At 41.7% G+C, this 10,466-nt stretch overlaps 1 non-coding gene across 1 annotated transcript; it reads left to right on the top strand.

Moving 5' to 3' along the window:
* The first annotated feature begins 2,187 nt into the window (after positions 1–2,187).
* On the top strand, positions 2,188–2,294 carry LOC118760254 (U6 spliceosomal RNA). Its single transcript, XR_004996674.2, has one exon. It is a non-coding gene; the product is annotated as a U6 spliceosomal RNA (small nuclear RNA).
* The last annotated feature ends 8,172 nt before the right edge of the window (positions 2,295–10,466 follow it).

The raw sequence follows: 10,466 nt of genomic DNA, 5'->3' as shown, positions 1-10,466 counted from the left end.
TAGGTTTGAATCCCAGCTGCTCTGCTTCCAATATAGCTTCCTGTTAATATGCCTGGCAACGGACGATGGTCCAAGTGCTTGGGCCACTGCCACCATGTACGAGGTCAGAATGGAGTTCCTGGCTCCTGGGTGACCAGCCCCAGGTATCGCTGTCATTTGAAGCAAACTAGCAGCTCGATTTCCCTCTTTGTCTATCCATTCCCCACTCCCCACCCTATATCCTCAATATGTGTTTTTCAAATAGACACATCTTTTAAACTAAGAGAACTATTCTTTGGGGGGAAAACTGGCACTTGTGGAAAAGAACTCAAATCTACTTTTCCTTATAACTTCCTATACTGCATGAATTTTTCAGTACATTTGTGTTTGATAATGTAGAAACATCTAAATAAATGACCAATAATGAAATGAAAATGCAAAGAAATGGATAAAGGGTTTGAATAGGCAATCCAAAAACATGAAAGTAGACCCCCAAAAAGTATAGATTTATTTATAAGAATGTTTATCACTTTGCAATTTATACTTTCAGAATTTAAATGTATTTGAATGGCAGATAGAGACATCCACTGGTTCACTTCCCATATGCCTGCTACAGGCAAGGGTGGGTCAGGCCAAAGCCTGGAACCTGGTGTGTGTTTGTTTGTTTGTTTGTTTGTTTTTAAGTAGTATACTTTTTATGATACAATTTCATAAGTCTGGGATTTCCCTTACCCCCTTCTCAAATTCCCTTCCTCCCAATGATTTCCTCTAAATTATTACAATAATATAGTTCTTTATAAGCAGTAACAAGTCCATCATTCTGCTTTTTAAGTGTATCCTGACATGACGGGTATAGACAATGGCAGAGAGTCCAACATCCTATTGTCAAGAAGGAGTAAACTGTCTCACTGGGAGTCCATCTTTCATTTGGAAGTAGAGATGTATACTGCATTGTATCTTCACATCTGAAATGATCATCTCTGTTGCATAGTTACTGTACATTCCCTTAAATGAAAAGCCATAAAACAATATCAACAACACGAATAAAGTTTACAAATTTGTAACGTCATGAAGTTAGATAACATGTTACTGAATGACCTATGTCCCGCTGAAGAAATGAAAATCAGAACCCATTTTGCAGAAAATGTTGTATGGTCTATGAGCTAGTGAAGAATTTAATAATAGAAAAGAAACCGTTTTGAGGAAAGGAATTTGGCCTTTCATCGGAGTCTCTCGTGTGGGCATGCAGGACCCAAGTGCTTGTGTTCTACCTGCTTCCTCCCTGGGTGCACATTAGCAGGAAGCTGGCATCGGACGCAGCACTGGGATTGGTCTGCCACAAAGCGTCTTTACCACTGCTCCATGTGGGCACTCCTAGAACATTTTGAAACCTAAGTATTTATCAATAGAGAATCGATAAAACCATTGTTCATCTTATAGCTGAATGCCTGAGCAGTCATTTTAAAAATAAAGATACTTGTCATACCATCTCTTCTTTTTTAAAGAGCTCCATGTTTTATTGCTATATCAAAATGCAAGCTACAGGACTGGGTGTTGTGGCAAAGCAGGCCACTTGGCTTACCCACATCTCGCATGAGTTTCTGGTTTGAGTTTGAATGCTTCATACTTCTGATCACATTTCCTCTTCAAGCTCCTTGGAGGTGCCAGAATATAGCCCAAGTGCTTGGGTTTCTATAGCCCATGTGGGAAACTTAGATAAGTCCTGGCTCCTGGCTTCAACCTGGATTGGCCTGGATAGTACAAGAATCTGGAGAGCTAATCAATAGAGAGGCAATCACTAGATAGAAATGGCTATGTGTGGGTATATGTGTGTACGTGTGAGAGTGTGTGTGGCATCTCTAATTCTGCCTTTTCAAATAAATAAGTTATCTTTAAAAAAAGGCATGCTAGATAAAATATATTACTCTGGTTTGAGCATCATTTCCGTATTATGCTTATTGATCCATTTATCAGAGAGAATGATAGATTAAATCTAAATTAAATCTATAAAATATTCTTAAAAGCAGAATTGAAACTGAATTCAATCATACATCCAGACTTAACTTCTAGTCTTACTAGAAATATAAAGCAAGAGGAACAGGAGGAGAAATGCTACCGTCTAAATGTGGACCCTAGAAAATTGAGCAAATAAATGGAATTATTATGAAAGCAGAGAAAGATCTGCTTGGGGTTAAAAGAAATTTGAGAGTGCTTGCTTCGGCAGCACATATACTCAGACTGGAACTATATAGAGGAGATTAGCATGACCCCTGCGCAAGGATGACACGCGAATTCATGAAGCATTCCATATTTTGTATTGAAGAAAAAAGAAATTTGAGAGATAATTCCATTCATTGTAATACATGGACCTTGTTGATGGTGAATCAAACGTTGACCACAAACTAAGTATTAGAGGTATCAGAGGTAAGACTAAGTATTGCTAAGAAATAAACATTTATTTTTTACTTTGTCGGTTGTGTTTTAGGGATGTGTATTATGTGTAGTCCTTATTTATTGAGGATACATGCAAAAATATGGGTAAATTTTTAATTTGCCATAAAATAATACCACACAGACATAGAGGGGTATGTACATGAAAAAATATCTTAGAAGTATCATCTTTTTTCAAAATAAGTTATGCATACGTAACTTATACTATTTGATTCCTTTCACTGGAGAGTGTATGTGAAAGTCCACAGGTTTTGCTAAAGATATAACTAACTGGGCAAACTTCATCAACCTATTTATAGTAATTATGTTGATGTGGCAAGATTAGGAATGATCTGCTTTTTTGATTTTTGCTTGTGCAAATTGTTCTTCATCAAAAATCTTCGTAGAAAAAAAATGTGAAGTTGGGTATTTTTAAAATCTCATTTTCTGTTCCAATCTTTTATCATGCCACTTAGCTTGCTCACGCACGCCCACTCTACTTGTCCTTTTAACCTCGCCTGTCTCATCGGCGCTCCCAACCCTTGCTTTCTTCCAAGTAGGCATAGGGGCTGTCACCTCCCTCCCCATCCAGGTGAGATCTGGACAGCCCCTCAAGCACTCAGGGTATCAGCAACTGCTTTGCGACGTTGTTGCTCCATTCAGAACAGCTAGGAAACCCTCAATCTTTGGATCAACCTTCAGCTAGAAAACCCTCTTTGTGCCAAAACCACTGAGTGCCTGCTGCGGGGATTACTACCCTCTGCAACCTCAGCTGGGCTCGGAAAATGGACTAGGAGATTCACTGTGGCTGTCAGCTTACCATTTCTTCTTTTTTTAAAGATTCATTTATTTGATTGGGAAGTTGGGTTTACAGAGTGAAGGAGAGACAGAAAAACCTTCCATCTGCTGGTTTACTCCCCAAATAGCCACAACGGCTGCAGCTCAGCCGATCAGAAGCCAGGAGCCTGGAGCCTCTTCTGGGTCTCCCATGCAGGTACAGGGTCTCAAGGCTTTGGGCTGTCCGCAACTGCTTTCCCAGGCCACAAGCAGGGTGCTGGATGGGAAGTGGAGCGGCCAGGAAATGAACTGGTACCCATATGGGATCCTGGGCATGCAAGGTGAGGACTTTAGCACTAGGCTTCCACGCCAGATCCCTTCTCATTTTTTTACAGTATTTTTTAAGTAGGCTCCTCCACAGAGCAGGCCAATGGAGAACATCGCCCAAGTTATGTACAATCCCCGTCTGCATACCATAGTCTAGTTTGTGCTATCAGAAAAGAAGAAGAAGACGACGAAAATTGGGTAGTAGGGACTGTAAAGCAGGTGTGGAGGCTGAGCAATCCAAGATTCAGGTGCCAGCAGGTTCAGTGTCTAGTGAAAACTGTTCTCCACTCACATGGTGATGCCAGAAGGGCAGGAAAACGCTGGAAGCTTCATGAATGCTTTATCATCTGGACTTTGATACCACTCACAGGGCAGGTGCCTTTATGGCCTACTCACCTCTTAAAGGCGCCACATCTTAATTAGTATTATCACATTGGTAACTTTTTTTTTAAATCTTCTATCAACATTTCCTTTATGCTTTTCCTGGGAATAGAGCCTCATCCCTTCCCTCCCTTTTCTCCCTCAGCATTTTCTGCTCCCCCCATTTTTTCACACTGGAAACTCTTGGACTTTGACAAGGACCCCCTGCAAACCACAACACCATCTTCCCAGCCCGTCTTTCTTTCCTCTCTCCTGTTTAATCTACCCATCCACCCTCAGCTTGGCTCTGCACTCCTTTGCCTTTGCCTAGAATATGTTCAAGTCTTCGCTGTGTTGAAACAGAACAGAAACAAACAGAACGCATTTTAGCCTCCGAGTGTGATGTCTATTATTACCTCTCCTCGCCTTCCCCAACCACTGAACTCTGGCTGTAGGCCTCACCTCTCCGTTCAGCCTCCTGCCAATGGCACCACGACTGTCATCAGTTAAATGCAATTTCAATCTTCAGTACTCTTCCACAGTCTTGGCTAGGAGTATCTGATCCTTCTTTGCTGAACTGTCATTTTTCTGCAGTTTCTATTCCATTAGGTTTCTTTTTTTTTTTTTTTTAAAGATTTATTTATTTTTATTACAAAGTCAGATATACAGAGAGGAGAAGAGACAGAGAGGAAGATCTTCCATCCAATGATTAACTCCCCAAGTGAGCGCAACAGCCGGTGCTGTGCCAATCCAAAGCCAGGAGCCAGGAACTTCTTCCAGGTCTCCCACAAGGGGGCAGGGTCCCAATGCATTAGGCCGTCCTCGACTGCTTTCCCAGGCCACAAGCAGGGAGCTGGATGGGAAGTGGAGCTGCCAGGATTAGAACCGGCGCCCATATGGGATTCTGGCGCATTCAAGGCCAGGACTTTAGCTGCTAGGCCATGGCACCAGGCCCTCCATTAGGTTTCTAAGACAATATTTGAATAGTGTGGGCCATGGCTGAAAAAAATTAGAAACCCTGCCCTATCTTTTAAATCTGACAGAAACTTAGCACTTTGATTAATGCAAACTGTTATTTTGTTATCTACTGGTTAACATCTTCTTTAGTTGCTAGGTATTGGCAAACCCTACAAAAGAAATCTCATGGAGAGAGGTTCCTCAGGGAGTTTACTCAGGAGAAAATTAAAGCTTTGCAAATCCAAATCTGAATGTTCCATGGAGATTCTCAGAAGGTCACAACAGGAGGCAAAGGGCTGTTAAAGGCAAAACAAGGAGGATTACATAAATTATTATCCTTGATCACCAGGATCAGTAACACCAATGGCATCCATCCAAGGGTGATCAGGCAGTTGTTGGGCAATTGGCCTCGCGGAACGAGTCTTTGTGTAAGATTGTGGCTTTCAGAGACTGTTTGAAATAGTTTCTATCATGGGCATATGTGTGAGGGCCTGGCTTCTGCACAGCTCCCACTTCGTAATCATCTGATTTCATTTAGCTTGGTTTTAACAGAGTGATTTTGTTTTGGAACCAACAACTTTCATAGTATCTAGGAGGTCACTCGTGTGCTTTATGTCCAGGTTGTCTAAGCATTGCAAAATACAATGTAGTTTTGCCTGGGTTGAAAGGTCAACAGAGGATGCTTCTCCTTCCATCAGTAATTCAATGCTACTGCAGGACCTCAGCCTCCCAGAGGCTCCTCTAGGCTGTGATTTGAGTCTCCCTTTCCCTGAAAATAAAACTCTGCATTTTTCACCTTGAGTGTACTCAATCTGCATAGTCACTCATCTTCCTATAGTTCCTGCCTTCAGAAGAGGGAAAAGTGCTCTAGGGTTTGTCCGTTTGTTTAGAAGACAGACTGATGGAAAGAAAGAAAAGACACCATCCCATTAGTTTACTCCTCAAATGAACAGGAAAGGCTATGTCAGCCCAAAAACAGGAGCCAGTCTCCATGTGGATGGCTGACACCCAAGCATCTGAGCCATTCGCTGCTGCCTCCCAGGGTACTCGTTAGCAGAACACTGGAATAAGGAGCAAAGCTAGACTCGAATCCCAGGAACTATGAGATGTGGACTTCGCAAGCAGTGTCTTAACTATTAGTCCCATACTTAGTTTTAAGCTCTTTAAAAATCGTGTGGTAATCCCTGTGAGTCATTCTGTCTTTAATCCCAGGTTTGAGAAATTTGGGTAAATGACATGGTTGAGTGGAAAGAGACCAGGCTCTCCAATCAGACAGGCATAAATTCAGTTCACAGCTCAACCTCCTACTAGTACATGAGCTTGGTTTTTCCCTTCATTCTAAACAGAACATTCCTCAAGAGTGCTTTTAGTTCTGTGAAGTCTTCTCACATTTTATCAGCCACACCATGCAAGTGGGGACTTTATTTTTAAGCCCTCAAATAATTTTCAGTAAGACTTTCTTTCTTTATTGAATATAAATTCTTGTGAATAGCTGTTGAAAAAAACACTTTCACTCCACATTAATAAAATTAAGTAGGCAAGAAACCAGTTTATTATTTGAATTATATTTATTAAAGATGTGTTTATTTATTTGAAATTCAGAGCTATAGAGAAAGGAAGAGACAGAGATCTTTCATGCACTGGCTCACTCGCAAAATGACTACAACAGTCTGAGCTAGGACGGTCAGAAGCCAGGAGCCTAGAATGCCACCCTGGTCTCCAATGTGGCTCAGGGGTGCAAGCACTTAGGACATTTTCCACTGCCTTCGCAGTCATGAAGAAGGATCAAGGTCAGAAATAAAGCTGTTCACTCCTATGTTCATAGCCGCACAATCAGTAATTGCAAAAACATGGAAGCAACCAAAATGCCCATCAACAGAGGATTGGATAAGAAAGCTATGGTTCATCTACTCCATGGAATACTACTCAGCTATTAAAAAAAAACAAAATGCAGTTCTTTGTGGCCAAATGGGCCAAACTGGGAACCATAATGCTAAGGGAAATGAGCCAATCCCAAAGGGTTAGATACCACATGTTCGCCTTAATTTAAGAAGATATGATGTTATGCATAACATGTTATGTTATGGATATTATGTCATATGTAGTATATAAACTAAAATGGAAATGTGAATGGGGTGGTCACAGAATGTGGTTAAGAAATTGCATTTTTTTTGAAGTTTTTTTTTTTATTAATATTTTGCATTATGTGACAGTTTCATAGGCTCTGGGAATCCACCCTCCCCGCCCCCTCCTCTCCCCCCTGGTGGATTCCTCCACCTTGATGCAGCATTACAGTTCAAATTCAATCAAGATTCTTTCCTTGCAAACATATACCAAGCATGGAGTCCAGCTACTTATTGTCCAGATGGGTTGAACAGTTTCTTGGGGAGACCATTTCTGGTCCGAAGTCAGAGCTGGTATAATATCATCACAGTGAATTAAGAGTCCCAATATAACATCAACAGCAGAAATTGCATTTATTTTAAACATGTTGGCTGCTCAATACTATGTCAATTAATTCCATAACGATGTTAATTGTTGCTGATAATATGTTAGTGCTTTTATTTGATCGGGATGATACTCTGCTGGCTCTGCCCTCAGACCAGAGAGGGTCTCCCCAATAAGTAGTTGGACTTGACTGGACTATAAGATGCTGGACTCTACAGAACTACTAGTGTCTCTGTTATCAGGCTAACACACACATACACACACACCTCTTTCCTGGATTAAATACATTAAAAAATAATAATAATAAAATTTAAAAAGATGCTGGACTCTATGCATGGCATGTGCTTGCTAAGAGGGAATCTCAACTGAACTTGAACTATGGTTACGCAACAGGGTAGTGGAACCGATCATGGGGGGAGGGTGTGGGGAAGTGGGGGGAGAATCCCAGATCCTATGAAATTACAACACAATGTAATTAATGAATAAATTTAATAAAAGAAAAAAGAAATAAAGCTGTTCGAACTTACTTTGCACGCCCAGGATCCCGTATGGGTGTCAGTTCGTATCTCTTCAGCCCTTCTTCCCTTCCAGCTCCCTGCCTGAGGCCTGGGAAAGCAGTAGAGGATGACCCAGAGCCTTGGAACCCTGCACCTGTGTGGGAGACCCAGAAGAGGCTCCTGACTCCTGGCTTTGAATTGGCTAAGCTCTGGCCATTGCAGCTACTTGGGGAGTGAATAAATGGATGATCTTCCTCTCTGTGTTTCCTCCTCTCTGTGTATCAGACTTGCCAATAAAAATAGATAAGTCCTTTTAAAAAAGAAAAAGAAGAAAGGGAATAGTGCCCAACGCTGTTCCTGGACGTGCTCACAGCAGCCCACATTTCCCCTAGTGTGTTCCTTCTACACTGTCCAAAATAATAATGATAGATAATTAAAAGCTGTTGGGACTCAAATTAGCACCCACATGGGATGCTGACCTGGGTGGAGACGGTTCAACTCACTTTACTTCAACGCTGACCATGTTTGACTTGGTTTGTAGCTAAATGATTGATTTTTATTCATTTGTTTATTTGTTTGCATGTTTATTTAAAGGACAATGATGTCCCATTCATTCCCCTAGAGCCTACAACTCATCAGCCAGTAACTCAGTCAAGGTCTGTAACGTGGATATAGGAATCCAATTCTTGGGCCATTATCCTGTTACCGTCTAAGGTGCTTTTTGGCACAAGTTGGACTGAAGAGTGTTCCAAGACTCAAACCAAAGTGCCCAACACATGCTGTGAGTGTACCAAGCAGTAATTTTGACATTCGTGCCAAATACCTACCCCATTTATTTGCATCTTTATAATCAGTGCTGTGTGTGTTACTGTGCTATCAGTATTTTCTGTGATTCTTGGCTATGCTTTGTAGAACAAGAACTTTTTTTTTTAATGTTATCTTTTTTTTTTAAGATTTATTTATTTTATTACAAAGTCATATACAGAGAGGAGGAGAAACAGAGGGGAAGATCTTCCATCCGATGATTCACTCCCCAAGTGAGCCGCAACGGCCGGTGCACGCCGATCCAAAGCCAGGAATCAGGAACCTCTTCTGGGTCTCCCACAAGGGGTGCAGAGTCCCAAGGCTTTGGGGCCATCCTCGACTGCTTTCCCAGGCCACAAGCAGGGAGCTGGAAGGGAAGTGGAGCTGCCGGGATTAGAACTGGTGCCCATATGGGATCCTGGCACATTCAAGGCAAGGACTTTAGCCACTAGGCCATGCTGCCGGGCCCTAGAACAAGAACTTAACAGTGACCCAAAGAATAAATTTTTTTTTTCTTTATCCAGAAGTCTGTACATCAGCAGGACTAAAACCAAACTGCAGGCCAATGTCTGATCCTCCTTGTGAATGCACTTCATGGTCATAAAAGAGCTTCCAGGGCTCCAGACATCAAGTCTACTTTCAAGAGGAGAGGGGAAGGAAAAAGATGGTATCAATCATATCTGTTGGTGCTTTTTTTTTTTTTTAAGATTTATTTAACTGTATTGGAAAGGCAGATTTACAAAGAAGAGAGACAGAGAGCTCCTTTATCCTGGGCCCAACGTGTTGACTCAGTGGCTAAATCCTCCCCCTCACAAGTGCCAGGATCCCATAGGGGCGCTGGCTCATGCCCCAGCTGCTCCGCTTTCCATCTAGCTCCTTGTTTATGTCCTGGGAAAGCAGCAGAGGATGTACTAAGTCCTTGGGATCCCATACCTGTGTGCAAAACCCAGAAGAAGCTCCTGGCTTCTGGCTTTGAGCCAGTTCAGCTCTAGCTATTGCAGCCATTTGGGGACTGAACCAGTAGATAGAAGATCTTTCTGTCTGCCTCTCCTTTTTTTCTGTAAATCTGATCTGCCTTTCTAATAAAATAAATAATATTTTTAAACAGTAGCAACAACAACAACAAAAAATCCTTCATCTATCAATTCACTCCCCAAGTGGCTGCAGTGGTAAGAGCTGAGCTAATCTGAAGCCAGAAGCTAAGAGCTTCTTCTAGGTTTCCCACATAGGTACAGAGTCCCAAGGCTTTGGGCCATCCTTTAATGCTTTCCCAGCAGGGGAAAAAATGGGAAGGAGAGAGTTGAGTGGGAAGTGCAACAGCTGGGACACAAACTGGCTGCCATATGGAATAACAGTGCTGGGAGCTGGAGAATTAGCCAATAGGCCCAGGGCGCCATCCCTTTTTTCTTTCATCAGAAAAGAAAAAGTTTTCCAACACTCACTATAGTTCTTTGTTTCTGTCACACACAGATCAAATACAAGTAAAACCTCAAAGGTCAGTATTTGGTTTCCCCAGTCTCTGTGGTGAAAACTTTCATGAAGTATGTCTACCACAAAATCACTGATGAAATCAACCCTAAACCACTCTGTTGCTTGGGAAATTAAGTTTTATTTCTGAGGCATGCATGCAGGAGAAGGCAATCTGACACCACTTATATTCTTATGCTTAACTCTACTAATGCTTAAGGTGTCCATTTTCTTCAGAGATGGGGTTCATTTTATATTTTAATAGAAGGAATCCAATACTCTTAAATCTAGGCAAGTTGAATTTGGGGCTCAGTTCCACATATTTATGGTGTATCATGGTACTGTCCCTCATTGGGGTTTTGTGGCAAAATTGAAACTTATTTTGCAATTACATATTTGTGGAGTAAAAATTATGGATAC

Source organism: Ochotona princeps, chromosome 25, assembly GCF_030435755.1.
Source record: "Ochotona princeps isolate mOchPri1 chromosome 25, mOchPri1.hap1, whole genome shotgun sequence".
NCBI classification, from domain to species: domain Eukaryota; kingdom Metazoa; phylum Chordata; class Mammalia; order Lagomorpha; family Ochotonidae; genus Ochotona; species Ochotona princeps.
Note: the sequence above shows the minus strand (reverse complement) of the source record. Positions and strands in the feature narration are given on the sequence as shown.